The 27,574-nt window shown below is 39.7% G+C and overlaps 1 protein-coding gene and 1 long non-coding RNA gene across 2 annotated transcripts in view; one reads left to right on the forward strand and one right to left on the reverse strand.

The window, feature by feature from the left end:
• Nucleotides 1–27,574, reverse strand: part of HMGA2 (high mobility group AT-hook 2) — a 103,767-nt gene that overhangs the window by 51,402 nt on the left and 24,791 nt on the right. The gene's annotated exons all lie outside the window — the stretch shown is intronic.
• LOC108641068 lies at nucleotides 1,267–11,354 on the forward strand. Its single transcript, XR_001921740.1, has 3 exons — nucleotides 1,267–1,310; nucleotides 10,466–10,592; nucleotides 11,056–11,354. It is a non-coding gene; the product is annotated as an uncharacterized LOC108641068 (long non-coding RNA).

Genomic DNA, 27,574 nt, shown 5'->3' on the forward strand with positions numbered 1-27,574 from the left:
TGGCTGTTCTTCTTGCTTCCCTACCCTCTCTGCTTCTCCCAACTATCATTCAGTCCCCATAAAAGTATTTCTGTTGAGGCTGTAACTTGGGCATGAGACACACCAGTGTATATATACCCCATCTGCACATGCAGATGACTCAGATTCTCTCATTACAGGCTGTTTGTAAGCTGCTTTTACCTCTTCCCAGTCAGAGGAGATTTCTAGTTGATTTTTGGCTGTACCAGAGCTCAATTAAAGCATCTAATCAACTTCATCAGTTCATATCAAGTTCATTTATCTCCACCTAAACTTGACTAGTAAGTGCCTCAGGGTTTTCCTTCTGGTGGTTTTTTTTTGTTTCGTTTTGTTTGGGTTGGTTTTTTTTGTTTTGTTTTTGTTTTTCTAACGAAATCTCTGTACAAGTTTAGAGAAATACATGCCACTTTTTCTCTGGACATTAAATAAATCTAATGCCTTTATTGCAACTGAAGAGGAAGGGAAGGTCTGGGACACTGCTCCAATACTATTCAATGGACCTATCCTTAGCACGCACGGTTGATGTGATGGGGTTGCTTTGTTTTATTGCTGGATCCTCTACAAACACAAGCCATTGGCAGTTCAGTCAGCAACATATGAGAACGGGCTTCCTCTCCTGCCGTACTGTTCCTGGCTGTTTGAGCATGAACAGAAAAGGTGGACAGATGCCAACTGGCAAAACAGATAGAAATAGCAGTGCATGATTCTAATATAAGCAGCAAAAAGACCAAACATCTCTCTCTCTCCCATTGACTAAGGTTCCTTTTGGCAAACAGCAGCAGGCTTTTGCATGCTGATTTCCCGCTGGTCAGGAAAGATAGCTTTAATGACGTATTGTACAGTCCCTGGCACTGCTGACATACTAGGGTAGTAAATAGAGGGCAAAAGGACTGATCAGCTACTAGTCAGCTCACACACACTCCCCATCTTGATTTTCAAATGAAATTCCACATAATTGGAGGACTACTCAGACCAAATTGCATGTGCTGCAGGAACACATCGGAAAGGGTGTGCACCGACAGGGAAAGGAAATGTGTCAACAGCAGTGACACAGTAATCCTGGCACATTTATGAAAGGCATGTTCACTGGGATCCACATCCTTTCTTCATTAACAGACCTTCATTAATAACTGCATGGAACCTGCACGTGTTTCAGCACGTACAGAGCAGGGCAGTGGGTGGACAATAATATTTTAACAGTTTTCTTTCTTCTATTCTTTTTTTAGTGTCCTGCAGGATATTGGCAGCTAAAAACTGAAGCAGACCAAGGCTGAACTTTCTAGCACTTTGCAGTAAGTACTCACAGGTTTTTTTTTTCATAAATTATTCTTATGATTATGATTGTTATTATCATTATGACCATGAGTATTACTGTGTTCTATGTTCTTTTTCTGCATATGCCTAGAAAAAGGCCACACAGAGAAAGGATAATGCCCTGATACTCTTCGAACCTTTAATTATTTTAGATTGTGGGAGCTCCTCAGCAACATGTGGTCTGTCTATGTTTAGTAACCCTCAAAGGATCTCATGAGTTTCTCCTCCCCTGAATTTCTCCAGCCTTCACTTTAACTCTCATGAAATGTTAGTATCCAATGCCCTTTGGCAAGCAGTTCCACTGATCTACAACCTGCAGTGTGAAGAACCATCTCTGCCTGTTCTGAAATAGGCTACTGCTGATTTGATTTGATACCACTCACTCCAGTGTTAGAAAAACTAGTCAAGAGCCAATCCTTACCAACTCTCTCTATGCCTCTCATGACTTTGCAGACTCTTCTAAAGTCATCTCTCTTCCAGGCTGAAGAGTCCCAGCTTACTCAGTCATTTATCATTGAGCAGCCACCAATATGGCAGCCTCCTTGGTCACCCTTTGGGCTGCCCTCTGTTCTACTACTCACTTTCTAGGATGAGCAGACCAGAACCACATGCCTTATTTCTAACGACAAGCACATTAGCTTACAGATTCCAACTTACCTTCAACTTGCAGGCAACAATTTTTGGTGGGGACCTCAATACACAGCAAGTCTAATCATAGCAACCGGTACCCTATAGCACCAAAAGTGGTCATGTCATGGTTAGGCTTCGTGAACGAAGATTTGGGAAAGGCTCTACCCATGTTTGTTTCAAGCGTGCTGGTGGTTAAAAAGGCCAATACGAGACAGGCACAACAGAAAGACTCCTTAGGTGGTATATTCTGCAAGGCACCAAAAGTGGTACCACCTAAATAAAAGGGTTCTCTGAAAGATAAGTCAAATCTAAATACACATCTCTACTACTACCTTGCCGTAGTGGAAACCAGTTCAAAGAACAGTTGGCTGAAAAGGCCACACTACATTAGAAATCTCATGCTTTTTGCTTGGCTATGTAGGTGAGTGGGGAAGAAGGACCAGGGTGGACTGAGGAAGAGGAGAATGGTGTGTTTTGTTTATAACTTGAGTGATTTGGAAGTGTACGTGTTTTCCTGTGCACAGTACCTAGCTCTATCTCTAATGATCTAAAATCAGTGTCAAAGGTTTGTGAATGGGTTACAGAATCAGCAATGGTACCTCCCATTGTTAGCTGTCTACATTTTTTATAACCACTCGCATACTTTTGGTCAACCACTGTAAAATAAACAGTCCTTCCCAAATGTTTTTGTTTTCTTTGACAGCACAGCAATAATTCACTTGGAATGCTGCAGAATATAACAGCACTTTAAAGCTGTTTTAAAGCTGCCTTTTTATGATTTGTTTTCAAGCAAAAAAGATGCCAGAGCTACAAGCGTATATGAAATTAGAAGATGTATAATGTGTGCATGTGCATGTATGGATGTGCGTGTGTGGGGCTCAAGTGGGAGACATTATTTTAAATAAGTCTCATTTTGTGGGGAAGATCTGATCATTTGCCTGCGTCTTTGAAAAATGACTCAATGCAACAGCCAGAATAACTTCCGCAACTACCAAAATCTGATCAAGATGACTGGAACAAGTCTCTTTCAACATGAACTTTTAGGACCTCATGTTTGCTATTCCCTTTGAGTAGAAAAACACTCTCCTAACTGGGCATTCCATCTGACTTGAAGAAACATTTTACAGAGGGATAATTATATGACTGCAACTACAATTGGCAATTATACTCCAGGCCAGTACAGAAACCTGTGAAAATGACACCAGTCAGTGCCTGTTATCATGCACTACCAAGATGCGAGTGCATGTGACCACAGATGTTTATAATCACCCAGCATCAGCCTATTTAGCTCTCTCTTTTTTTTTCTGAAAACCCTTGTCTCCAGCCTGCACAACAGAGACCCTAAATTGTACCGTAGAGGGAACAGGAATAAGCCCTACATTAAGTTTGCTCTTGAAGGCTCAGAGGTTATCAGTTTGGCCATCACACCTGCATTCCTGACAAACAGTTGGAGACCCAGAGAGGCCTGGCCCAGCTCAGTGCTTCTCCAGCAGAGAGCAGTGATACACTGTCAGTGAGCTCAGTCCTGGAAAGCAGGGCAGCTTCCAGAGAAAAGGCAAAGCTCAAAGCTGGCAAGCTTGCCAATGGGAATGTCAGAGGAGCTGAACTTAGAGAAACAGATGAAAATGTGGAGTCATCTCAAAAGAAAATCATTAAGAACACCTGCAAAGGCAGAACCTGAGGCAGCAGCCCTCACTTCAGTAGAAATACTCACATGAGAGATGTGATCCTTGCAGTATTTTGAGGGCATTTGTACCATAAACTCCACCCCACTTCAAATTAGTATCGAATATTCTCCAGCAACCATTGCTAAAGATGCACAAACCTGTTTGAGTGATATCAAGAAGACACCATGCTGCCAAGAGAATAGGCACTGTAATATGACCAGCTCAGGTTATGAGCAAGGCAAGATTTGCAGGCAGAAATGACTCTTTTTTAGACCTGCCAATACTGACTTAAAAAACCCAACAAGCTTGTCCTAGTCTTTGTCCTGTATATAAGATGCTCCACGTATTACAAAAATAGGCTTACACATATACACAGGCACATCCACGCATATTGGCACTTCTCCATTTACACCTTGCGTGCATTTTATCCTTGTGTATATTCTCTGTATAGCCACTACCAGTAATAAAAAAATGTCAAAATGTCAACCCCTCTTAGGCAATGAAAGGTACTGAATGTTAAATTACAGATTTCAGTCCTGTGGTCTGAGCAACAGGCAGATGATTGCTTTAACTGTTCCAACTCCAAAGGAACTGACCTGGACCCCTAGAAGCAGGCTTTCCCAAGTAGAAATGTTTTCCTCTGTCCCATGTGCTGGTAAAATAAATGTTTGGCTTTTTGTCTAAAGATGTCAAAATATTTCATAAAGCAAAAGACTGGAATTACCATTCCTATTTTACACATGATGAAAAGTGAAGCACACGAAGTATACTGTCTGGACTTGAAGCTGGTCAGGCAAGTTTTATGTTGTATGCTGATGCTTCCCAACCTGCTTGTAGTCAGGACACCTTGACACTGCTTTTTTGCCTACATCTCCTTAGCTCTCTGCCACTGCCACCTCAACATCCCTCACTATTTCACCATTTCCCCTCTCTCCTGTCAACATCAACTTGCTCTCTCCTCCCTGGCTGCTGCCTCATTTCCCCGCCATCCTCCTGTGACAGCAGCATTGGTGGGGATGCTTGTACTCCTTGTATAGCTTTCAAGCCAGTGCTCCCCACAGTACCCTGGCTCAGCAGGAAACCTAGTTTAGTGAAAGTCCCCTCCTTGTGTGAAGCTGATTTAAACCATAATTCATCTCTTTTGGCTTTGTGTCCCACATATAGATACAAGTCTGCCCTTAACATGAAAAAAACCCACAGAACATCCAGTATATCACACAAATTGTGCTCTTTGAAAACATTGCTAGTTCAGCCTTAATATTTGCACTACAACGGAATTTACGGAATGGGTCAGGTTGGAAGGGCCCACAGTGGGTCATCTGGTCCAGTCTCTCTGCTCAAGCAGGGTTATCCTAGAGCACCTTGCAAAGGATTGCACCCATACAGTTCTTGAATATCCCCAGTGAGGGAGACTGCACAACCTCTCTGGGCAATCTGTTCCAGTGCATGGTCACCCGCACAGTAAAGAAGTTCTTCCTCATATTCAGATGGAACTTCCTGTGCATCAGGGTCTGTTGCCTCTTTTCATATTGCCTGGCACCACCAAGACGAGCCTGGCTCCATCCTCCTGGTACCCCTGCCTCAGACATATAGACATTGATAAGGTCCCCTCTCAGTCATCTCTTCTTGAGGCTGAACAGGCCTACTTTGCTCAGCCTTTCCTTATAAGAGATGCTCCTTTAGCAGCTTTCTCCATCATCCTATGCTGTACTGCCAAGTGGCATGTTTTATCTGTGGATCACTCCAGCTGGTCCTGTAGATCAGCATATCAGTAGCATAAATGGTAAGAAAAATAACCATGAAAGGAAAAACTAAGGACTTTATTGGAAAGACCCTTCGCCACACACTGATCTTACATACTCCCCTTGGAGCCAACATCTTGTTTCTGTTTGAATTTAAAAATGGAAAAACCCCTTTCTATTTGTCATCATTGTCCTGAAATTTAAGTTTGGCCCCTCTGGAAAGGTAAAGAGGTGGGGGTCTTTTATTGTTATCATTATTTCAAAAAGAGCTGATATTATTTCAAGGACAGCCTCTGTTAGGGCTTTTTGATATCCTCTCAACAAGAGAGCTTAAGGATGTAATGTTTGCTTTTTCACAGGTACCTGGAAGGCATAATATAATCAAAACACTCCTCTGTACACATAGCAGGAAAAAAAACTCTGAACAGATTGTTGTCTGCTCCAGCAAAAATTCTGGTTTTAATTGATATTGTTTGTAGCTCACTGCTCATCAGTACCAATATGATTCATACTGGCACAAGCCTCAAGCCCTTGTGGTGACCTCTTGTGCTTTCAGGAGAAGCAAGAAAACAAATTTCTTTCATAATATTGAGGAAATTTGATTAAAAAAATAACAACCCCCCCAAAAAAAAACCCGCAAAAATTCAGCTAGAGTTTTCATTCAGGATAGTGACTCCCAGGATAGTGATGAGATGCTACGTCTGTGACAGCTCTTGTTACCAAGCCCGTAAGAAGCAAAGTGATGCTTTCAATATCCATAACATGTTCCACCTTCAAGGAGTGGTTCTGGTACCAAGAACTTTAGGCCACTGTCCTAAGTTGAGCATTCAAGGATACAGTGGGGGAAGAAGGATCAGAGTGGTACCTTTCCCAAAAGGCACACACAGAGCAAGGTGAATTTTAGAGGACTGGCTCAAATTAAGTAAAACTATGCTTCACATTCATCCTGGCAATTGTGATCTCCTGCCCTATGAGAGACTCCTTTTGAAGTGATCCAACACTGGGGCCATGCTTTTGGGCAGCAGCAGCAAGGAAATCAGTGCTTATCACACCTCAACCCAGGCTCCCCAGCTAGGGAAGAATGCAGGCTGCTTCAAGGCTTGGGAAAGTGCAGCCCTGCTGTTTCATGTCAACATTCCTCCCCCTCTGCCTTTCCCAAGGTCTCGGCAGAAAATCCTTTTTTGTTCTTATCAGCTCAAACAAGAACAATGAATTCCTCAAGCCCACAAGAATGTGACAAGGTGCCAACAAAGCCAACCAGGAAGGTGATGTATGGTCTATAGGCTGCAGCTTGAATAAATTGCTTTACAAACCCATGCTGCAAGGAGGGAATTGAAACAGCTTAGAGCCTCTATTTCTAGTTCTTCCCTTCAAATATTCACCTGCCAAGATAAAAGCAGTATGTGTGATGCTAAAACACCACATGCCCTTTGCCTTTGTTGCCAGGAATAACTGATTTAACAAAGCGTCTAATCAAATTGATATTACAGCAGTATAGTCTACACAGCATTAGTGAAGGTAGAGTTGTAGTTTCCATTATAAACCTCTAAATGAGAGAGTTTACAACTGACTGTAAAACTGGCTCACTGGGTACAACTTGGTGCACACAGCTGTCAGATAGGGAGCAAATTATTTTTACCACATTTCAGAAATAACTGTTTGGCTTTCTTAAAATCATACTAATGTTTTGTAAAAATACTGAAGTTACCACATCTGGATGCTTTTTAGCATATATCTTCCAATTATACAAAGAAACACCGATATCCTAGTCAACTAGTCTGACTGGGAAAATAAAAGAATAATGACCAACATATTCAGTCGTAAAAATGCAGCTTAGGAGATGCATATTTTGGATGTGCAGGGATTCAGATGTCTCACTCTGAATATGCCTTCTAGATAGAATTCACATAATGCTCGACACTGAAGAAATTATAACTGTTTCATACTAAATTACACAAATGATGGTGAAAATTCACAGCCCAGACAGAATGGCAAGCAGGTGTCTAAGATGCTCAGCCCAGACATGGGCTCTTCAGGAGCCAGTGACTGAAACAAAACGCATCTAGCCTTGCTGTGAGTTATGCCTGTGCATTCCCACCTGTGCAGATGCAGCTCCCACAGTGCATGTGCAGGAGATGCTCAGCTGTGTAGGAAGCAACTGTTTAGCTCTCTGGAGGAGCATGGATGTTATTGCTGGTATGAAGAGCACAGCTTTGGTCCTAGGGAGAATACCTTCTGGAAGAATCACCCATGATTCACCATAAAACTTTCTGATGTATCAATAAGATTGCCACGTCAATGGCACAGAATGGCTGCAGAGGGGGAATCCACCAGCCAAGGCTCCCTGTGGGCAACCATCCTGCACCACTGCTCTTGCCAAAGGTGGGATTCTGTAGGAAAAAGCGGCTTACAGCTTGCCAGTGTGGATTTGTCCTACCTCCTCAACCCTGTACCTTAGCACTAACCTATGTAAGTACAAAATACTCTGTCGGTGCTACACCTCTGGCATCCAGCTGTCTGCTTGCAGCTCCTCAACATAACCCTGATAGGTGCCTCATTGGTGCAGGGAACATCTTCACCACAGATGGATTTTTCCTATTTTACATCACCTCAGCTCAGGAAATGCAGTACTTGGCAGACACTCCAGTACTGCTCCTGCTCCATCACCAACCTCATCTACATCCTGTCCCACAAGTATACATCCCTGTCCCTACATCCCTGTCTTGCTATGTATCCTCAGAAAAGAAAGCACCACTGTATCTCCTGCTATTAGACTGTGGCAACCAGACTTTGCTGGATTTCCTGGGGTCTAAGTTGGCTGTGTTTGCCACCTAGTGAGTGAGAAACAGGGTAAGGAAGAAGAAATAACATACCTGCCTAATGGAGCATGGTGCTTTTCAGGTGAACTTTTACTGCTTGTAATAATAACTAATAATGCACCAGCAAATGGGCTGCAGTGTACTGAAAAAGCTGCAACATCTCTGTAATGAGAAATCTTAGTATGGCTCTGGATTACTTCATTTTCCCTAACAAATGGGGAGAGAGAGTCGGCATTGCATGAGGCTCCAGCATACTGGTCATCTCATAAAAGAGCTTCAGTTGAAGCAGGACTTGGTCTTCCATCTTTAATAGATAAACTTGCACATCTTTCAAGAAGCAGTTTTCTTTAACTAAACACATGTGTGTGTGTGTGTGTGTCCCCAAAAAAAAACCCAACCCGAAATCCCTGCTCTAAATTCTTATTTTATACAATATACCAAAGCATTCAAGAAAGTAATTTATATGCTGGGTTGAAAAGGCTTATTTGGAACTACTGCAGTCTGCTGAGTATGCATATGGGTCAAGAAAATGTCCTCCTCAGAGATTCTCACATAAAACTTAGTCTAGCAGAAGGGGAAATGCTTCCTTCTGACATTCACCTTACCACTTGTACTGACTGGAGTAGTACTTGTGAGTGTGGATCTAAGCCTGGAAATACTCATGCATAAGCGTACTCCTGGATTATGCCAGTCAAAACCATGATTCCAGAAATGCAGCATTTCTGATGGGTGAGGTGTATTGACAACAGAGATGAGACATGGCACAGAGCCCAAGCTCATTCCCGGACACATCATGACCAGGCTGACCTCTGTGCTGACCTCTGTCCCTGCCTTGGTGGGACTTGATAAAAGGCAGGGAACAGGAGAAAGAGGGGAAAGCTGGGCTACTGGGGCCAGCAAGGTAGGTTATGGAAGCAACAGTTCTCACCAGGAGCGGACAGGATGCGGAAGAGTAGAGAGGATGGAAATGAAGGCTGGTAGAAGAACAGTTGGGAGCTACCACTTTGAGAGACTGGTTCACTAAGCTTCATGATGTGTCCTGTGGTACTCAGTGAGTTTCTCAAAATCTCAGATGCTGGAGTCAAATGCATATATAAAAATACTAAAATACATCAAAATTAAATTATTTTAAAAGGAAAATCTCAAAATCCTGAAGGCAAATATAAAATCAGCTACTCTTAAAAGTCTCTTATGATTTTCAGCCATTCTCATGATGACTGGTGTATACATTCTTTTTTAGAAGAATTTCTGTACAGCTATAGAAATTACATAAAGAAGGCACTGAGGTACTTTTCAAAATTACATATATAGTTTTTATACAGGAGAGTTTTTTATGTTTTAAGAGAAATTACAACTAAGGGGCAAAGCAGAGGAACACCAAGGAACAGAAACTGTACATTATCACTATACATTTATATTTAAATTTCACATGACTTATAGTGTTGAGTGTCTCTATCTCCTTTACAGTCTGCTGGCTCAGCTAAATGGAAATTACCAAAACATAGAGCCCTTTCAAGTAAAATATACAATTTTACTGTACTCAGTTTACTTTGGTCTTTTAATTGTAATTCAGACCTTACTAAATTGTTCATCTACACTATATAAAGATAAAAAAGCCTAAACCTCCCTGAAATTAGCTCCAGTTTTCTATTAAAACCCTTTTTATATCAAACTTGAAGAACAGCAAGGGTATTTTACCTAACAGAGACAGTATGTTAATCCATTTCACCTCAACTGCACAAGATGTTAACACATATTACAAGCAGAGATGCTGTTTGGCAGCCTCTGTTCTCACCTCATAAAACAAACAAATGAATTTGGCACAGTTTGGCACAAACCTCAAACAGCTCAAGAAAGGCCCCAAATGACATAAAAGCTGATGTGACAGGTTGGGGTTGAATTGTAGTAAATAACCTATCTCGTGCGCCTAACACACGCATACCCTGCTGCAGCATCTTATTCGAGTAAATAAATATTTGTATACCAAATGAATGCACATTTTTAATATAAACAAATAATGCAGTATGATTAATTAACAATTTCCCCTTCTGAAATGGTGTCAAAAAAAGTCAACTGACCACCTAACAAAATTACAGCTGCAAAGTAACATTTAACAAAATCCTATACACAGTTTATCATGTATTAATTTTGTGATGTCCGAGAGAGAGGAGAATCTAATTTTCCATGTGACCTAAATAAGCACTTTCATCTGAGGAGAAGAGTGATTAAAGACCTAATCCTGCTTGTCGCCAATTTGAAATCACTTTGCTTTCAGAAGGACTTCCTTCACTGACAACTGACAGTACTCAGCACCTGGAGCTCAGGGACGTCACCGAGTTTCCAAACAGCTGGAGCAGGGCTTCAGAGGTCTCCAATAATGAAAACAAGTGACTGGCAATATGGTATGCTTCATCCTCTCCTTTCAGTTACAGTAATGCCTCGTTTAGTTGGTTGCTACTATCACACTATTAGTAAAATGTCTGTATCATTATTCAGATCTCAAATGCTATCTTTTCTCCATATCTCTTCCTAAAAAAAAGAGAATGGGCACTTCTGTTACACTATCAAGGCCAGTATCCCTTCTGAAATGGTTGTCAGTGAGGGACATTTAGGGAAGAGTGTATGAGTAAGACAAGCACATAGAGATATTTGCCATAATGGTACCTCAGTTTTCACTGATTTATGGCTCTGGGACTTCCTGAACATAAGCTCTGATATTAAATAGCCCAAGATAAAAATGACATTCTTTGAGCCTATCCAATTAATCTTTAAATCCCCATAAACACTTCCAGTTTCTGCAACATCCTGTAATAAGGTGTTTCAATATGCCTTGTATGATAAAGCATCTTCTCTTGTTTCTTTCAGATCTACCAGCTACTACTTCCATTAAATGACCTCCGTTCTGCTACCAGAAGAATGATAGTGAACATTTTCCCTTCTGTGTGCCACGACTGATCTTTGAGACCTCCTAAATGTATCCCACCCACTGTCACCTTCCTCCTGGCCAAAGAGCTCTGCTCTGTTAGATTCTTCAGCTGAATTCATTCTACACCTCTAGCTGTTTGGGTAGTTAACAACTCCTGTTGCTCTGAGGTCATGCAGTACATGCAAAGTCACTCTGACTTTGTCCTTTACAACTCAACGGAGCCGTGATGCTTTTCCGATTATAGCATGAATTCAGGTATCCTAAAAATCCTGCAAGCCCTTTCAGTACACTGCTCTAGGAAGAAGCCTGTTCCTGTCTTAACTTCCCAGTCACATAACTTTGCCCCAAAGATGAGATAAACTATATGGCAGTGGCTTGAAACCTGGGGCCAGCTCATTCCTTTTGTCTCTTTTCTTCTCTGGCTTGTTGACCATAAGCCTTTCCTTTGGCTGTACAGAACACAGCACATTTTGGAAATAGCTGCACTGGAACTGCCACACACCAAGTCTCTGTCCTCTGCTGCAAAACATCAGCTTAGCTGCAACCTTCCTTGAGGCCTCTGGCTTCCCCAAAAGTTCAGTCTGCAGAAGGCAGAGGAGGTAAGGTAAAACTGGGGACAGGTATGCAGGTTTTACCTTGCTCTCTTTATAGTCTACCGAGATTAACGAGGAGAAAAAAAAAATATACAGCCTGTGGCTGTTTCACCACATTACCAGCATTTTCAAGACTCTCGTTAAGCATGAAGAGTACATATTCTCACTGTTTATTTTTGTTTATGGTTTCTTTGCTTTTTAAACTAACCTTCTTAAATTCCCATCAAGAAATCAGGCACTGCATGTGCAGGTTCAGCTAAATTAGTTTTGCAGCAACCCACCTTTGCCCTGAGCTGCTCTAAATTGCTCCTCACAACATTCCAGTTGTTTTGGAAACCCAGGATCTGTGAAATGGTAACATAGTCTTCCTGCTGTTAAACTGTCCCCTTCAGCCAAGGAGACAGTAGCTTGAAGGATCTGGTTTCTTTTCTAACAGCAACTGGACTTAAACTGGAAATAGAATTTTGTGGTGAAAAAGGAATCAGTGTCATCACATTGTCTCTGCATAGAACTCCAGGTAGATTTGGACACTTGATAGATTTTTATGTCCACTTCAACATCTGCTATTCTCCAGAAAGTTAAGAAAACAGGGAAACTAAACAACCATTGAGCTACATCAATATGACAGAGGCAGATACTGCCATATTTGGCACTGTTTAATGCTTCAATTAACTTAATTATAAACATATTTTTTAAAATGTGTAACTGCTCCCCAACTTTATCTGGAATCTCCACAAAATATTACATGAATCCACCTTGACATGTTTCAGTTTCACAAATCACTTTTCAAAGGTTTCATGTCTACAGTGCAGAAGTTGATGCAGGAGGAACAACCCTAAAGATAGCAGGAGTGTTAGATTTCAGCGCTGTTCGTGGTTGCGCTATTTATTCCTTTCTATATCCCTTTCTATATTCCTCTGAGCAAACCAGTGAACGCTATTTTTGCTCACTATAAAAGGAGATATTACTGCCTTGTACCTATTCCAATTTAGGTCACAAACCTTTATGAAGTGCTCAGACTTTACTGCGATAGGTAAAGACTATGTTTCCAAATGTTATAGGGGATAAAAAGTCTGGTAGAACATGTTAGAAAACATCTTTAATTCATGCAACCTTCCACTGACATAAACCAGAGAAGAAGGGGGGAAAAAACCCCTTCCTATCAGGTGGGGACAGTAACTGTGCCACACTGCAGAACATGCTCTAACCCATCCCTGCTGCCAGCAGAATTTAGCCTCTGCAAAGGAAAGTAGCTGCTACTCTCCCTGTAAGCCCTGGAGGAGAGCTACCATAGAGGTACCTCTGCTACCCCATCTGCCCGGGGACCTGCCTCCTTGCGTGGCAGCACCCGGGTGCAGTTCACCTCCCAGCACCCACTGAGGGCATTCCTTTCTCAATCATGTAACTGAAATTTTGTTTGTGCAAAATCATCCATGGAGTAAGTCAACTGATGCCACAGACTTCTACCACAGGTATATCTGACTTGTCATTTTGAAAGGGTGCTTTTAATTAATTTCTTTGATTTTTTTTGTTGAGTTGGGGGTTTTTTTGTTTATTTGTGGGTTGGTTTTGGGGTGGGGAGTTTTTGGGGTTTTTTTTGGTTTTTATTATTATATCTCACCTCATTCTACTGGGATGAAATTCAGTAAATCCCAATGTGATTTCTACCACAATATTACCTGAAATTCAGCATATTCACAATTCTTTCTATCTAATAAGTACACTTCATCACGCTTAACTAACACTGAACATTTGGAAACGTTTGAGTATTAATGTGGAAAGTTTTTCACCTACAGAACTTATTTGCAACGTGTTAAGGGTTTTTCTCTCTCACAGACACATATAGATGCGTGTATATATATATATATATGATAATGGAAAAAGAGATGTAGATACGCTGTTAGGGAATCGAAGATGTGCAGTAACAGGACAAATTGTTCCATACTCATGTTCATTAAAAATACTAATATTTCTATCCAGTGTTCAGAAAAATTCTCCTGCAGCATACTACCATATACTACCATATCTAAAGCAGGTAAAGAACTGACAGAAAGCACACGGAACTTACTGCAGTCTCTCTGCATATAACAGAAATTATAATCTTTACTTGTGTTACGTAAAAAGATGTAAAAGTTGGGAGACATAATTCCAGTATAGGGGTCCCAGATACTTTATACCCATATTCTTCTTTGTAGGAGATGCTGGAATTACTATTTCAGCTGAAATTTCTTATTATTTAAATATTAACTATAATATAGAAGCATACTGAACTAGAAATTAAGACCTTAAGAGCATTTGCAGTGAGTCAGAATAAAAATCTATTTCTAGAGTGGTGCCAGCTCAGACAGTGGCTAATAATGGATGCTGAGGAAAGATACACGTGGCAAATATGGAATGACATTTCCTGCATTTTTAAAGTGGGATACAGCATTAAGTCCACTGAGTTTAAAAACACTTTCTGTACGGTCTGTAAAAATCCTTCTTCTGTATCTTACTTTTTTTTCCTTTTAATTTGCCTAACATTTTTGTAAATCAATTTACACATCTGACATAAAGAATTTCCATGCTAACAAACTCAACAATTTAACTGCATTGTGTGAAAAAAATACTCCCTTTTGCTTGTGCTTACCTAAACAATTTCTGTTTGTCTTCTAGTTGTTAGATTTTGGGAAATAATAAATAATTATTTTCCATTCATGTTCTATACAAAATTAATTAGATGTACAGGTCTCAGTCCTGTTTCTTCTTAAGTTTGTCTCTTATTTTTGAGAAGACCTACTCTGTTTATCTCCCCTTGCGGGGAAATAATTCAGTATCTTTGAACAATCTAACATTCATCTGCACTTCTTCAGATTGATTATTATTTGTAGTGTTCAAATCCATTAAAAATCCAAGTGGGTCAATGAGCTTGCTATGTCAGAATTATGTTTTACATTTTATTCTCTTTTCCTTTCCTAACAATTATTAATATTTTATTCCTTCTTTTGACCACTGCTGTAACAAAACTGGTATTTTGCAAGAACTATTCATCATGACCCAAGTTCTCTTTTCCATTCGGCAATAAATACCTCAGAGGTCACCTTTGCAAAAGCAGAACTGCTTCTCATCACCTTGAACACAGCAACATAAAGCATTGCCTGCCATTGCATTGCCAAGCCTTTAAGTAGCATGAGTTCCTTTTTTAACTGTTCATCATCTATTTTAGTATTAACTAATTTTTTTATCATCAACAATTCATAACTTCACACAATTAGTTCCAAATTATTAATTTTGAGCAGCATAGGTCTCAGCAAAATTCCTATTGGAAATATACAGGTATATTGTCAAAGTAGCCCAGGAGAGAACCTTCTCTCTCATTCCCTGACACTTAATTCCTTTAAAGTACTCAATGAATAACACTGAAATTAACTATTTTGGAAAACAAGACACATCACACTGATTGAACCATCCCTGGCCACACACTTACTAGTTTTCTTTCTGAGAACTGCAACAGGTTTGTGATACACATTCCTTTCTAAAAAAAATATTACTGCCTTTTTTTTTTTTTTTTTACTTATTGTACCTGTCAATATTATACTTATCCAAGTTTCTATAGTTTTGGGTTTTTTTCCATAGCTTATACCTATTTGCCTGGAGTGGTGATCAGACCTACTGGCCGATAGTTCCAGGAGCTTTCTTGATGTCATAATGGCTGCCACCACCTTCTTTGAGGTTAAGCCACCCACCCCATGCCCTACAGCTACGACTGTACTGTAGGAAGTTTAGAAATTTCATATTTCACTTTGATCTGACTTCTTTGGAGAACAGTGTTTGTTCCTGACAATTTGTCACTACTGATTTATTGATCTGTTTGAAAACTCCTTTACCCGTATTCCAACACTAGACAGCTCCCCCAAATCCTTCCCTGTAAAGAAAGGTTCTGATGTGGAAATCTTCTTAAATTCTTCTAAGATGCCTAAAATTTGTGTCGTTGTACTCCTGCCGCCTTGCCTTACTTGAGCTCTCCTTTTACTTGTTCAAGATTCATTGTCTCTACATGCTCTTCAATGACCTCCTGTTTCCAGCATGTATGAAAGTGTTTTTTATTAATACTTCCAAGCCCTTACCAGGTGATCAGCACCTTTTTAGTCCTCCTTCATCAATGCTTTCCATTTAACATGCTTCACATTAACATATTTTCTTGTCTCCTTCATTTGGACATGACTTCTACTTTTTGTGAACTATTTATTTAAAATTCTCCTCTCCACACATCTCCTTAGAAATGGCAACCTCTTCATAATCCTTTTAAAGTAATTTTGATAGTTGGTATATACATACTTGGAACACTTAAGATGTCTGTAAGCAGTCTTCTTGTTGAATGAAAGTCACTTCACCCTATTGACCCTTCCTTTTAACCTCACTGGTATGTTGTACCTACTTACAAACTCAAATATGACTGGGGAGAAATTACTGTGAAGTAGAAGAACAAGAATGATTCAGTAGGATGTCTTTGCCCTGTACAACTATATGACTGTATGAATTTTATATATGCTCTTTTTATATAAGAGAATTTGAGGTTCCTTTTCCCAAGAACAAATGAAATGCTCTTTGCTCTAGAATCATGCATTCATGTACAGACTCAATGACACATGACTGTGTATTGCTGGGCTTTAAACACTGGTTGACCAGCTTCCATTAAATGAGTCTGTGGCATCAGATTCAACTTCTCATAAACACTATTACTCAGTTCAAGTACACATTTTTGAGGATTTCAGAGAAAAGACTCCAGAGACTATATTTAAATCTATCCTTCAACAGCTTTAGGAAAACAGTGTGGGCCAATCTGCAATTCTTCTAGCCATGATCAAATTTTTATTTGCATGTAGAATACTATTTCAGAGGCCATTTATTCATCACCACCTTTAATTAATACCTTTAATTTCATTAAGATATCTATATTCTAAACAAGTATTTTTTTTGTCAATACTGTTACTCACTGCTTTTCTGTATTAATCAAATATTTGTATCATCATTCACCTAAAAAAACCTGGGTCAATAACCACTTTACAAGAAAACTAATTTAGTGGCTCTGGGCTTTTTGCTGTTACTGAAAGAGCTTGACTTCATTAATTTTTTGGTTGGAATTTTGCTTCCAGAAATACCTGTGAGGATTATTTCAGAGGTTCATTTCCTAGTTCTTAGGTGTTTAATTGTCTAATTTGTAGATGTGACCGGGTAGTTAGTGTTCTAAGTACTATAAATGGCAACCACAAATATTTCCTGAGGTGAATTTGTAGGCAAAAAAAGGAAGGCCATTTTTCAAAGCCATACTAGAAATGTGTTTTAATTGTAGTTAAAAGCATCCTCAGCAGTTCTAAAATACACCTAGAGGTGTCATGCCCAAAATGGCAAAGGCTAGGCTCATAATTGTAAGACATTGGCTATGTTTAGTGAAGCCGTAAATGTTATGTGGTGACAGGTACTACTTTAGGCTCGGCCTTTTCAAACTTAAATTACTATGGACTGAAAAAAACAGCTGGGCAAACGCACCTAGGATCTGTTTGCCTATTTGTACATCACTGCATGGTGTCTCTTGTGTGTATACCCATGTAATAAAAGAGCAGGTTCTGCTTCTTCTAACTACACAAGGTTAGAAGACAGTCTGAGACAAATGCTACTCTGAGATACTCTCTTTCAACTTCTGGTAATTTCAATAGCATCACAGGTTCTGGTCTATCATCCTCAGGTCATTATCTTCTGTAGATTAAAAGAACTAAAGGCAAAGAGCATGCACACTAGACATATATAGTCAAAAATCTCAGCTATATAGACATATATAGTCTGATACAGTCTTCCTTCTATAGGATATTTGGGCTGCACACAGCACTGACATCAAGACTCCTAAAAAGATGACATCTGACTAGTAACCCTGCTGGCAGCACCTACTACAATTCTGGTAGACCACAGTGTTGCTGTTCTTCAGTTTTCTGGTGACTTATCCCAACCTATACAAAAATCCCAGAACAGCAAAACCAACACTATTTTTAAATAGTGAGTGCACCCTGCTGGAATCCTCAATTAGTATAAAATGTAATACCTCGTCAGAGTTATTGCAGCTTGCTGCAACTAAGAAATCTTATGAAAATCCTTCTCCACCTCCACTCACTTACAGCCTGGCTTCTGCCAGTAGAACTTAGCACCTTTGTGTAAGAGAAGGTCAGAGTAACATGGACCTTTAGATTCTCTTAAACACTAAACTGTGTCTATAAAATCTTTCCATGGGAATAAAAATCCACAACAGACAAAAGGCATTTTGCCTGGTTTTGTCTTGGATAGTAATGAAAGGAAATTACAAAATCAGCACTTGAATACAGAGGCAAAGCTTTCTTTAACTTCTATTTCTTTAAAACAAAGTCCCATCTGTGGAATGCTGGAACTGGGAAACTGAAAGTCTGAATCAATGTAAAGCACTTAATTGTCATTAGATGTGAAAGTGAAGGGTATCTCTACTATATTTCCTGTCCTGGAACCTTAAATGGAACATATGGCACAAGGGGGTGGAGAGCCTGAATGTGAAAATACAGATAACAGTTCTCTTTCAGAAAAGACCACGAAGAGTAACTTACTAATCAAATGATGGTGGAAATTCACAGCACACCAGATATGGACAAGGAATGTCAGAGTTTTAGCAACTGCTGATTAGTTACGGAGACCTAAACTTGCTTAAAATTGTTGCTTATCTGGTACCCATTAGGGTTAAACACATTATAAACAACCAACTCATCTCTACAGAAAGGGAAGGAAACAAAGACAAATTGGAAAACAGTATCCGGACTCTTAGTCAGCCTTTCCAGCTGATATTATTAAGAGAGAAATATGTTGCACTGTTGAGTACCTAAGATAGGAATGCCATATAAATACTCCTTGAGTGATACTAGTGTGTGGTTTGCTGGGTGACGATGCTAGAACAAGTTCTGAGTTATTTCCTTTACCCCTTAACCACGGACACTAATAGCAGAAATATTCTGTCTCATCACTCTTATATAGAGTTCTCCTCCTACACCAACAATTTAGTCAGAAGACAGGTCAGTGGGCAAAACATGCTCATGACTACTTCCTCTGCTTCAGAGACACTTGCCAAATTGTAGTGGCAAAAGTTCTGCATTTGCCTTTCGGGCTGAGTGGTCAGAGACTCTGGAAACAAGCCCATGTGCAGTGGGACAGTTCTGACCACACTGAGCTCCTGATTAGGCTGTGAGCATGTCTTCAGGACTGCTCAGTACAGCTTCCCACATGAATAATATCTTTAACAGTAGATAGCTTCACTGAATCTCCATCTAAATACACAAGTATAAACTCAAGAATTCTGTGAGTTGATACTCACAAACTATGAGGTTTCCTCTAAAGTTCTGCCTTTTTTATGTCACTCAAACTGTTATTTAATCTGTGTCCCTCCTTTGAGTTTCCCTCCCTACTTCTGCTTCCTTAGTATCACAGAACCACAAGAGTCTGGACTGTGAAATACTCCTCACCTCATCTAGTCCCCTGATTGCAGGAAAGCCCACTGACTTTCTACTACATTTTCGTATAATGCAATGTAATATCCTGCTTTTTTTTTATCCCTTCTGGCTTTGTTCCACTTTTCCTTTATTTTATGTTGTACAGTAGATTACAGCCTATCTTTCTTTCCATTTGTCTTTAATGTCTGTTTCCTCTTTCCTTTTCATCAGGTTTTTAACTGTCTAGAGGGTACAACTCCCTCTTTATCTGTCCTTTCAGCCTCTCTTGCTCTGAAAGCATGTTGCCATTTGCCCCTTTTCTTTTTGTGCATGCTCAGTCCCACAGTCCATGGACTTTCTGGAACTGTCCACAGTCACTGTCAGATGCTCTACCTCAATTTTTTCCAGTTTCTGAGAAGAAACACGGGTCTAAAGAAAAGACATAACAAGAGATTAGGTGTTGGGAAAAGTTTTTAAAAATACAAAGGTAAGGAAGACAGGGACAGGCCTCACAGGAACAGGAGGCTTTAAGCAGGAAAAAGCAGCATGCTTTCCTAGGGGGTAAATGTGTCTCACTGCTGAACTAGCTGAGACAGATAGAACTTCATTGCCAAAAAGAAAGTGATTCTACGGATCAGAAAAGAACAGAAGTATCAGAAAGAACATCATAGACTTCTCACATTCTCTTTCCCCATAAACCAAGAACAAGCTAAAGCAGGGAAATATGTGTGGACACCCATTATTTTGCTTAGGTTTCCATAAGCTACGGCATCTTGCAACGCTTTATGTTTAGAAACTCTGAAATGTCCATTTTCTTTCAAAAGTGTATAAGAATGTCACACTTCTATCAGGATTGGCCCTCTGGGACATTAAGAACCTGAGAAAGAGTAAGGGTGATCAGTGGTTGCATGGGCCACCTGACTGCACACCTGTGAAAAGCCGCAGCTGTAACATCAGGAGAGACTGAGGCAGACCTTGAGACAGTGCTGTAGATGCTCTCCTAGACTGCCAAAGCGTGGGACTGCGTCTGCTGGGGTGTCAACACAGCAACCTGGCATGTTCTAGGGCAGCAACTGAGATGAGTGGGTTGGATTCCACCAGAGCAACAAAAGGCAGTGGGGAAATGAAGCAGCTGATCTTGCTGTGATGACTCCTGATGACAGGAGCGGTGTATTAACAGGCATAGCTGAGCTTAACTCCAATTTCCTCTCAGTTTGGTAGCTCTTCTTTAAGGGACTAAAGCAATTTGCTTTCCAGTACAACCCCTGGGAGGCCTAATACATTTTAGAAATACATTTTTAGAAATACTCTTGATATCCAAATTAAATTTTCTTTTGTTCAGTTTTTCCTATTACAACAACTTTATCTGTTAGTTTTTATTGGTCCTTGTTCATTTTTATATTAAATGTGCCAAAAGTGCTGGACCTCTGCTAACAGCTTTTATAGTATAAAGCAATAAGCATTTCAGACACTTTTCTGCATATTGACTCTCAAGTTCTTGATGGGAAAAAACCTCCCAACTTTAATTACAAAAATCTTTGCATCATGAACTCCATTACTAACATCAATAAAATATCAAAAGTAAAAAAAACCCCAAAGCTAGTGTACTGAATAAATCATTGCATTGCACAGGATACGGCATTATACAGGATACTTTACAAGAACATATTTTTCTCCTATTTGATACTTGTTTTAGAAAAAAAAATCCTAAAGACACAAACTAAACTCTATAGCCACATCAATTTCTACTACAATCCATCATTAATGATTTTCCTATGAAAGTGGATTTTCAGGCCTGCTTTTTAACATGTGCAAAATTCCTTCCCGGAGAAGAAAGCTGCAAAAATAGCTGAAAAAGAACTACTGAAAAGCAACTACGTATCCTTGGGGATTTTCTGCATTGATTTTATGACTCATTACTACTAGTTCATCTATTCCTGTTGTTATACTCATTTTCATTACCTAGAAGGAAAAAATTTTATAGCCATAAAATTCAGTTACTGCTATGTGAAGAAGGTGATCTTAATTGCAACAAGCTAAGACAACTCAGCTTCTCCTCTCTGACCTACAAATGCCACTTAAAAATAGATGAAAAAAACACTTGGAAGTCTGCCTGGAGAGAAATGGTTTTCTTGTGAAAGACCTTGTCAAACATATTAAAATCAAGGTTTTGGACTTTAGCTGAACAAACAGCTTTTATTGCTTAGCTCTGCTAACTGCATTCTAGTACTTAAGGACACATTTCGGTAGTAATAGCAAACTGACTACTTTACATCAGCACCTCATGACTATTCAAAAATCTCCACTGACCACCACAGAAGGCAATGTTAATAAAGGTCAAAATTACCATCTATCTACATAATCTTCTGTAAGAACTGTGCTGTAAAGGATCAACCAGCCTAATTGTTTAATGTATTTGCAAAAATCTGATTAACCCACACTAAAGTCAGAGAAAACTCTTCCACAGATTTTAAATACTTGATTCAAGCCTGAGAGATGAAGGTACAAGGGTTCTTTATCAAATATTTTAGTTTGATATTAAATTATTTCCATTCCTTTCAAGAGTACATTAGCTGACTTATTAAATCGACTAGTTACTCATTTCAAATTACTTCCTCAGTTCGTGGTACTAGGAAATGACTCTTTAACAAGTATTCTTGTATCATTGCTCATTCACTCGGCAAGATAAGTTCATGCCTTTTAAAACAGCATATCAACTTGCAACTTTTAAAATAAAAACTGAGGCAGCAATTAGCACTATAAGCATGCAAATAAGTGAAAGACAGGATTGTTCAATTCTGATCATATATCTAACCTTAACTCTTTTCACTAACCCTGCCAAACATTTACTTTTCATATTTATTTTGTAAAGTGCTACATTATCATTATTTTCCTGAAGGAGATTAGTTGCTGCTCAACTTCTTTTTCCCAAGCACTTCAAGAAAACCAGTGTACATCAGTGAACTAAATGGAAAAGTCACAGGGAGCTGAATGCCACATGCAGGGCATGCCATATTAAATGCAGTCTGAGCTGCATACACAGAGAGTGAGATTGTTTGCCAGATCATTAAACACGGCTCTTGGTGCATTCGATACATTTTTTATATTTTGCACATAGCACTCCATATCATTTATTCCATAATTTCAGGATTTGTGTCACATCATTTTCTATTTAGAAAGACAACATTTTGGTGTCTAAGAATGCAGAAGTAATTATTGATCAATGCTGCTGGGTATTATGTAGGACTTCAGGAGCAAGATGGACTCCTTTTTTTGCCAAGTAACATGAAATTAAATAACTTTGCTATCACTGGGTACAAAACAATGATGCCTTCCTCACAACCTGCAAGTTGAACTTGACCCACGGACAACTCAGTCTCCAGGCCTGAGCACACTCCCCACAGAGTCAGGCATCAACAAGAGCTACCACAGTGACTCCAGACAAAACATAATCCATCAGATGAAATGAAGTCAGAAGGTTGGCCATCTCTCTTTAAATGATATCCTGGTACACATTCTGGATTCAAAGACAAGCTATCTAAGGATAAAGTAAAAATCTCAGTTAAAGAAGAGAAAAAGAAAAAATGACAACTAAAGGCAGAAAAAAACCCCAAATTATTTCACTGGGGAGGTTAACATTTTGTCCCCACTAATGTTTGCCACGGCTATAATGAAAAGTAACTTATTTAGAAGAAAAAATGCTTTTACTATTAGGGGTCACTACTGCAGTGTCTCTATAGGAAAGGTCTGTGTTGTGAGGAACGAATTCTGGTTGTGAGGAAAGGGACATGAGGAGGAGACAAAGTTGACTGATCTTAACAAAGTGTTTGCATATTTTTCCAGCTTTGAGAAATAGTATATGGTGGGGGTTTGAGTTGTTTGTTGGGGACTTTTTTCCAAGTGTAACCTCAATTTTCAGTCTCTCAGGCTTAAAAACATTAGAATTGGAAATTTTTAACTGCAATATTATTTTCTATATTATTTAGTATTTTATATTTGTATACGATTTAGTAAAATTTAATTTTATGCACAATTTAATATTTTCTATTTCTGTTATATTAATGTTTTCTATTCTCTATATTAAAAGATATTTGCCTTGGAACTTCTTTGATTTGAAAATATGCATGTCTGTCTGAGTGCATACGTATGTAGAAAAATTGCTCCAATACAGGCACTTCAAAGGACCTCACAAGCCTCATACAGGTTGATCTGTTCTTTCTCATATGGCATCCAATTCACACAAAGGGTATCTCTTTTTGACTTCTCATTCAATATTTCATTCTGACCAAATCAGATCTGACTGATCCTTACATGACTCCTCACCACAGCCACTCACAGCCTCCTGACTTCTTCAAAGAAACAAAGGCATTATTCAGCTGTTACAAAAAGACTGCAGGCCCTTAAGTATTTTTGTACGTTATATAAATATACTATAATGCGTTCATCAGCCATGGTTGTTTTACATATGTAACATCTGAAGAGTATTTAGCTGAATGAAGACTAAAATGCCATAAGAATCCCATTAGTCTCTGGGAGTTCTCTTCACCGAGGCTAATGGAATAAAATACTCATTTAAGAAAGAGAAGCAGCTAAGGAGAGGCTAAAAAAAAATCAAGCCCAGAACATGAGACTAATCTCAGGTTTTTTTAATGTTTAAATCTCCTACAAACTTGTTTGTCTCCAATCCTAGCTCCACAAGCTTCAGGAAATTCAGTTTCTTTCTTAGCAGAGATGTTCTGGTGCTCAAAATTAAATAGAAGCTACTTACTTGGAGGCTGTGAGTTAAGTACTCCCAGCTGTGGGAAGCCCCGATGTGCAGCACGGCTGCAGTGGAGGTGGGAGTTTGAAAGATTCCAGCCTACTGCCACTCATCTCTGCCATTTGCATTAAGATGTTTCACATTGTTGCTGGTGTAATCATTCCAGGTACAGTTACTGTGAAACTGAGACTAAAATAACTACCAACATCTCGGCTGAGTGCGTAAAAGGTGAGTGACTTCACAACAACTGCAGCAGGATTTCAGAGTGCTTCAGGACCAGGAATGTGAGTGTGTTTGCATTTATCCATTGACAATCACAGATTTTCTAGGTACCTGATAAATACAACAGGTTTTCTTACTATCCTCTTTGTCCTTTCTGGCATGCAAAAGCCTCAGCGGATACCATCTGTTGGTGTCTGCACATTTCCTCACAAAGCTAAAGGATTTTCTATTTTGTCTACACAGCCAAGGGAATGCAGTGTCTACTAGAGTAAATATTTTTAAGAGTACTCTTCCCATATATCAGGTTTACTTAGCTGAAAGAGGATTGGAAAGAGAGGTTTACAGCAACCTGCAGCAGGCTGGAAGACAGGGCCCAGGAGACAAAAGGGAAAACATGATAGGCGACAGGGGAAAGAAGAACAAAACAAGAACCTTACAACTAGTCTTCTCATTTCTTCATGGCATGGCTTTATATTCGGACCACAGAGGCAGCTCAAGGGATGGCGGATCACCTCTCATCTTGACTCATTAGTCATTAAGGAAAAGTGATTAATCACCTCAGTCTATCGTAGTTACCTGAATATCACTCACACAAACCTAAAACAGTCCATGTCCCTGAAAAGATGTCAGCATGACTGCAACATCCCTAAAAGCTACTTCTGCCTCGTGTGTTTACTTCTATACAAACTTAATTTTCAAGCACCTGAAGAAACTGTACTGCAGACAAAGTTACCAAAAATGTCTTAATTTTCAAAAGGGAAAAGGTATCATCTTGACAAACAGTTGTAAAGGCTACATAGAAATATGATTAAAATGATGTGCATAATACACCCCACTCCCCAGAAGGACCGTTGGATCTCTTCTCATCAAAGAGAGCAAACTTATACAGGTCATTTCCTCAGTGTGGATAAATCAAGAGTCAGCAGCCCCTCCCAGACTGTCCTGCTGCTCAGGAAAAGCCCAATGCATTTGTAGTTCTTACTCTAATGCTAGTTATGACAAGACTCTGCTGTCTTGGGAGCAGCAAACAGAAAATTCCTGTAAGAAACCTAGTGCACATGACTCCAGTAACAGGCCATGGCTGGGCACAGAGGATATAATTATTAAAACTCCAGGAAGCAGAGAGTCCCTGTCCAAACTTTGAAATGTTAGGGGGAAAAAAAGACAAATCCTAGGGGAAGTATGCCAGAGAAACTAAGAAATAGCACCTTTGGGAAATTATAAGGGAAAGGAAATTTGGAAAGTATTTAGAGTTTCAGAACAAGCGGCCCACACAGAAAGCCCTCCTGTTGTTATCAGAAGAGGGAAACGAGTAAGACAACGATGCCTGAGGAACACAAACAGAATTAAATAAAGCAAGACCTAATGTAACTTTATTAAATGCCACGCCAATAAACATGAGTCCCGTCTCAAGGTCTGATATGGGAAGAAGCTGAAGAAAAGCATGGAGAGAGGAAAGCATTTGCTGCCCATTTAATGAAATCTTCACAAACCTTTCCAGGTGCTTTTTGATAAACACGCCCAGGCATGGGGTAGGGGGAGATCACCACAGGGAGATGAAGTGGTTGAAGGGTGACAGGTACCCATCTGAAGTGAGCTGGGGCCATGAACTCTGCAGAGAGTCTTGAACCAAGGCCAAAGCATGGACACGGACATCTCTCAGCAGCCAGGAAGAAGTGTAAGAAACAAGCTCCTAAAGCTGCTGTGATATATAAGCTTTCCCAGAAAGCTGTCCAAGGAAGAACAAGGACTACAGGGATACAAACACAAAAGGACGGCCACAGGAACTACTTGGTTGTTATGGACTCAGTCCAGCATCTTGTTTCTTGTTTAAACTAACAATTCCAATGTACAGAGAAGGAATTAAAAATCTATCTGCTTGGTGGGGACATAAGGCAGACATTCCTGAACGCTGAGGACTGTCATGACTCCTTCAAATGGGGTTATGAGCCCCACTAAGCAGCAGAAGTGAGCTGTAAACCCAAAAGTGAAATTGGAGGTAGGAAACATCATCAAAAAGATCCGGGAACTTCTGGCAACAAAGGCAACATTACTGCTGGTAGAACTTCTCTGCCGTGTCCCTTCATTCCAACAGTGAATGTGATGAAGTTCATCAGAAATGCTTGCTACTGATAATCTGAGGAAGCTTTTGCAAGAAACTCATCATGGCTGTCGCCCACACATGGATCACACTCACAACGAAGTTCCTGAGGATTCAATAGTATCTTTTTCAATAATAGTTACACCTTGGGGGTTTGTGTTGTTTTGAAACAACACAAAAGTCAGGAGGTAACTTCATTCTGACAAACACTGCAGTTTTGAATAGCAACTTCAGCATTTCCAGCAGAGAATAATTTCTTGCAGATTCACGTATTCTTATGGCCTTCAAACAATACTACAGCCTCATAGGAAATCCTAACAACTGTTCAGCTTGAATCACCTCTGTCGGTATTGCACATCATCTGTTTGGGGATTTTTACCCAACCCTCTCATTCGTTATTAATAGAGTCATTTGCCTGAAACCTGTTTCTTAAGAGTTTGTCTGTTCACTCTGCACCTGCAATCATAACCTTTGTTTAAACTAACCTTTGTTTTCAACCTCACAACTAGTTGCTGTGGAAATCATTATGATGTCACAAAAAATAAGGGTTAGTAAAACTGCAAGTAGGAAATAAACAGATTGAACAGCTGAACTGTTAAAGAAGTTTTACTGCAACTATTCATTGAAATAAAAAAAAAAGGAAAACAAAAACTTTCCTCCAAACCTGATCTATGACATATGTTTATACAGTGCTGACATGGACCAGGACAGAAGAATTTTCCTTCAAGACTTTTGGTCAAGCAGCAATGTTCAAGAAAATCTACTGGCTGTGAATATCTTTGCAGCATCTTGCTAGGATACTTTTAGAACACACGACCTTACTTTCAAACTACTGCGAACCTTATGCTTCTCTCTCATTCTAAAAAAAAGAACAAAATAACTGTTCTGTGGCTAATTTGTGGACGGACAATATTTTTTTCCCTGGAAAGTAATGCATTTGGCATAGTGGTAAAAATAGCTCCTTGGTGGACTTCAGATCAAACAAACTAAAACCTGCTCCTCATGGCGCCTACCTGCTGCAACATCCATCAGAGCAACTGCTCTCATGCATCATTGCCACGGGATACCCTAATGCTCAGACTGGTGAACTCTCTCCCTTTGGCAGGTGACAGGGCATGAATGAGGCTGGCCAGCTGCAAGATCAGCGCAGCAGTACAGGCATAAGCTTGCAGCTGAAGCCTTTGCCTGATGGGGTCTGAGCAAAGACCTTTCCCATGAGCTCACTGACCACTGCAACCTCTCTCTCCCAGTCTGGCAGCAGCCACCTGAAGCAGTGGAATGGCAAAATAAGAGATGGATAACTTA

Source organism: Manacus vitellinus, unplaced genomic scaffold, assembly GCF_001715985.3.
Source record: "Manacus vitellinus isolate BGI_N305 unplaced genomic scaffold, ASM171598v3 scaffold_5_pilon, whole genome shotgun sequence".
NCBI classification, from domain to species: domain Eukaryota; kingdom Metazoa; phylum Chordata; class Aves; order Passeriformes; family Pipridae; genus Manacus; species Manacus vitellinus.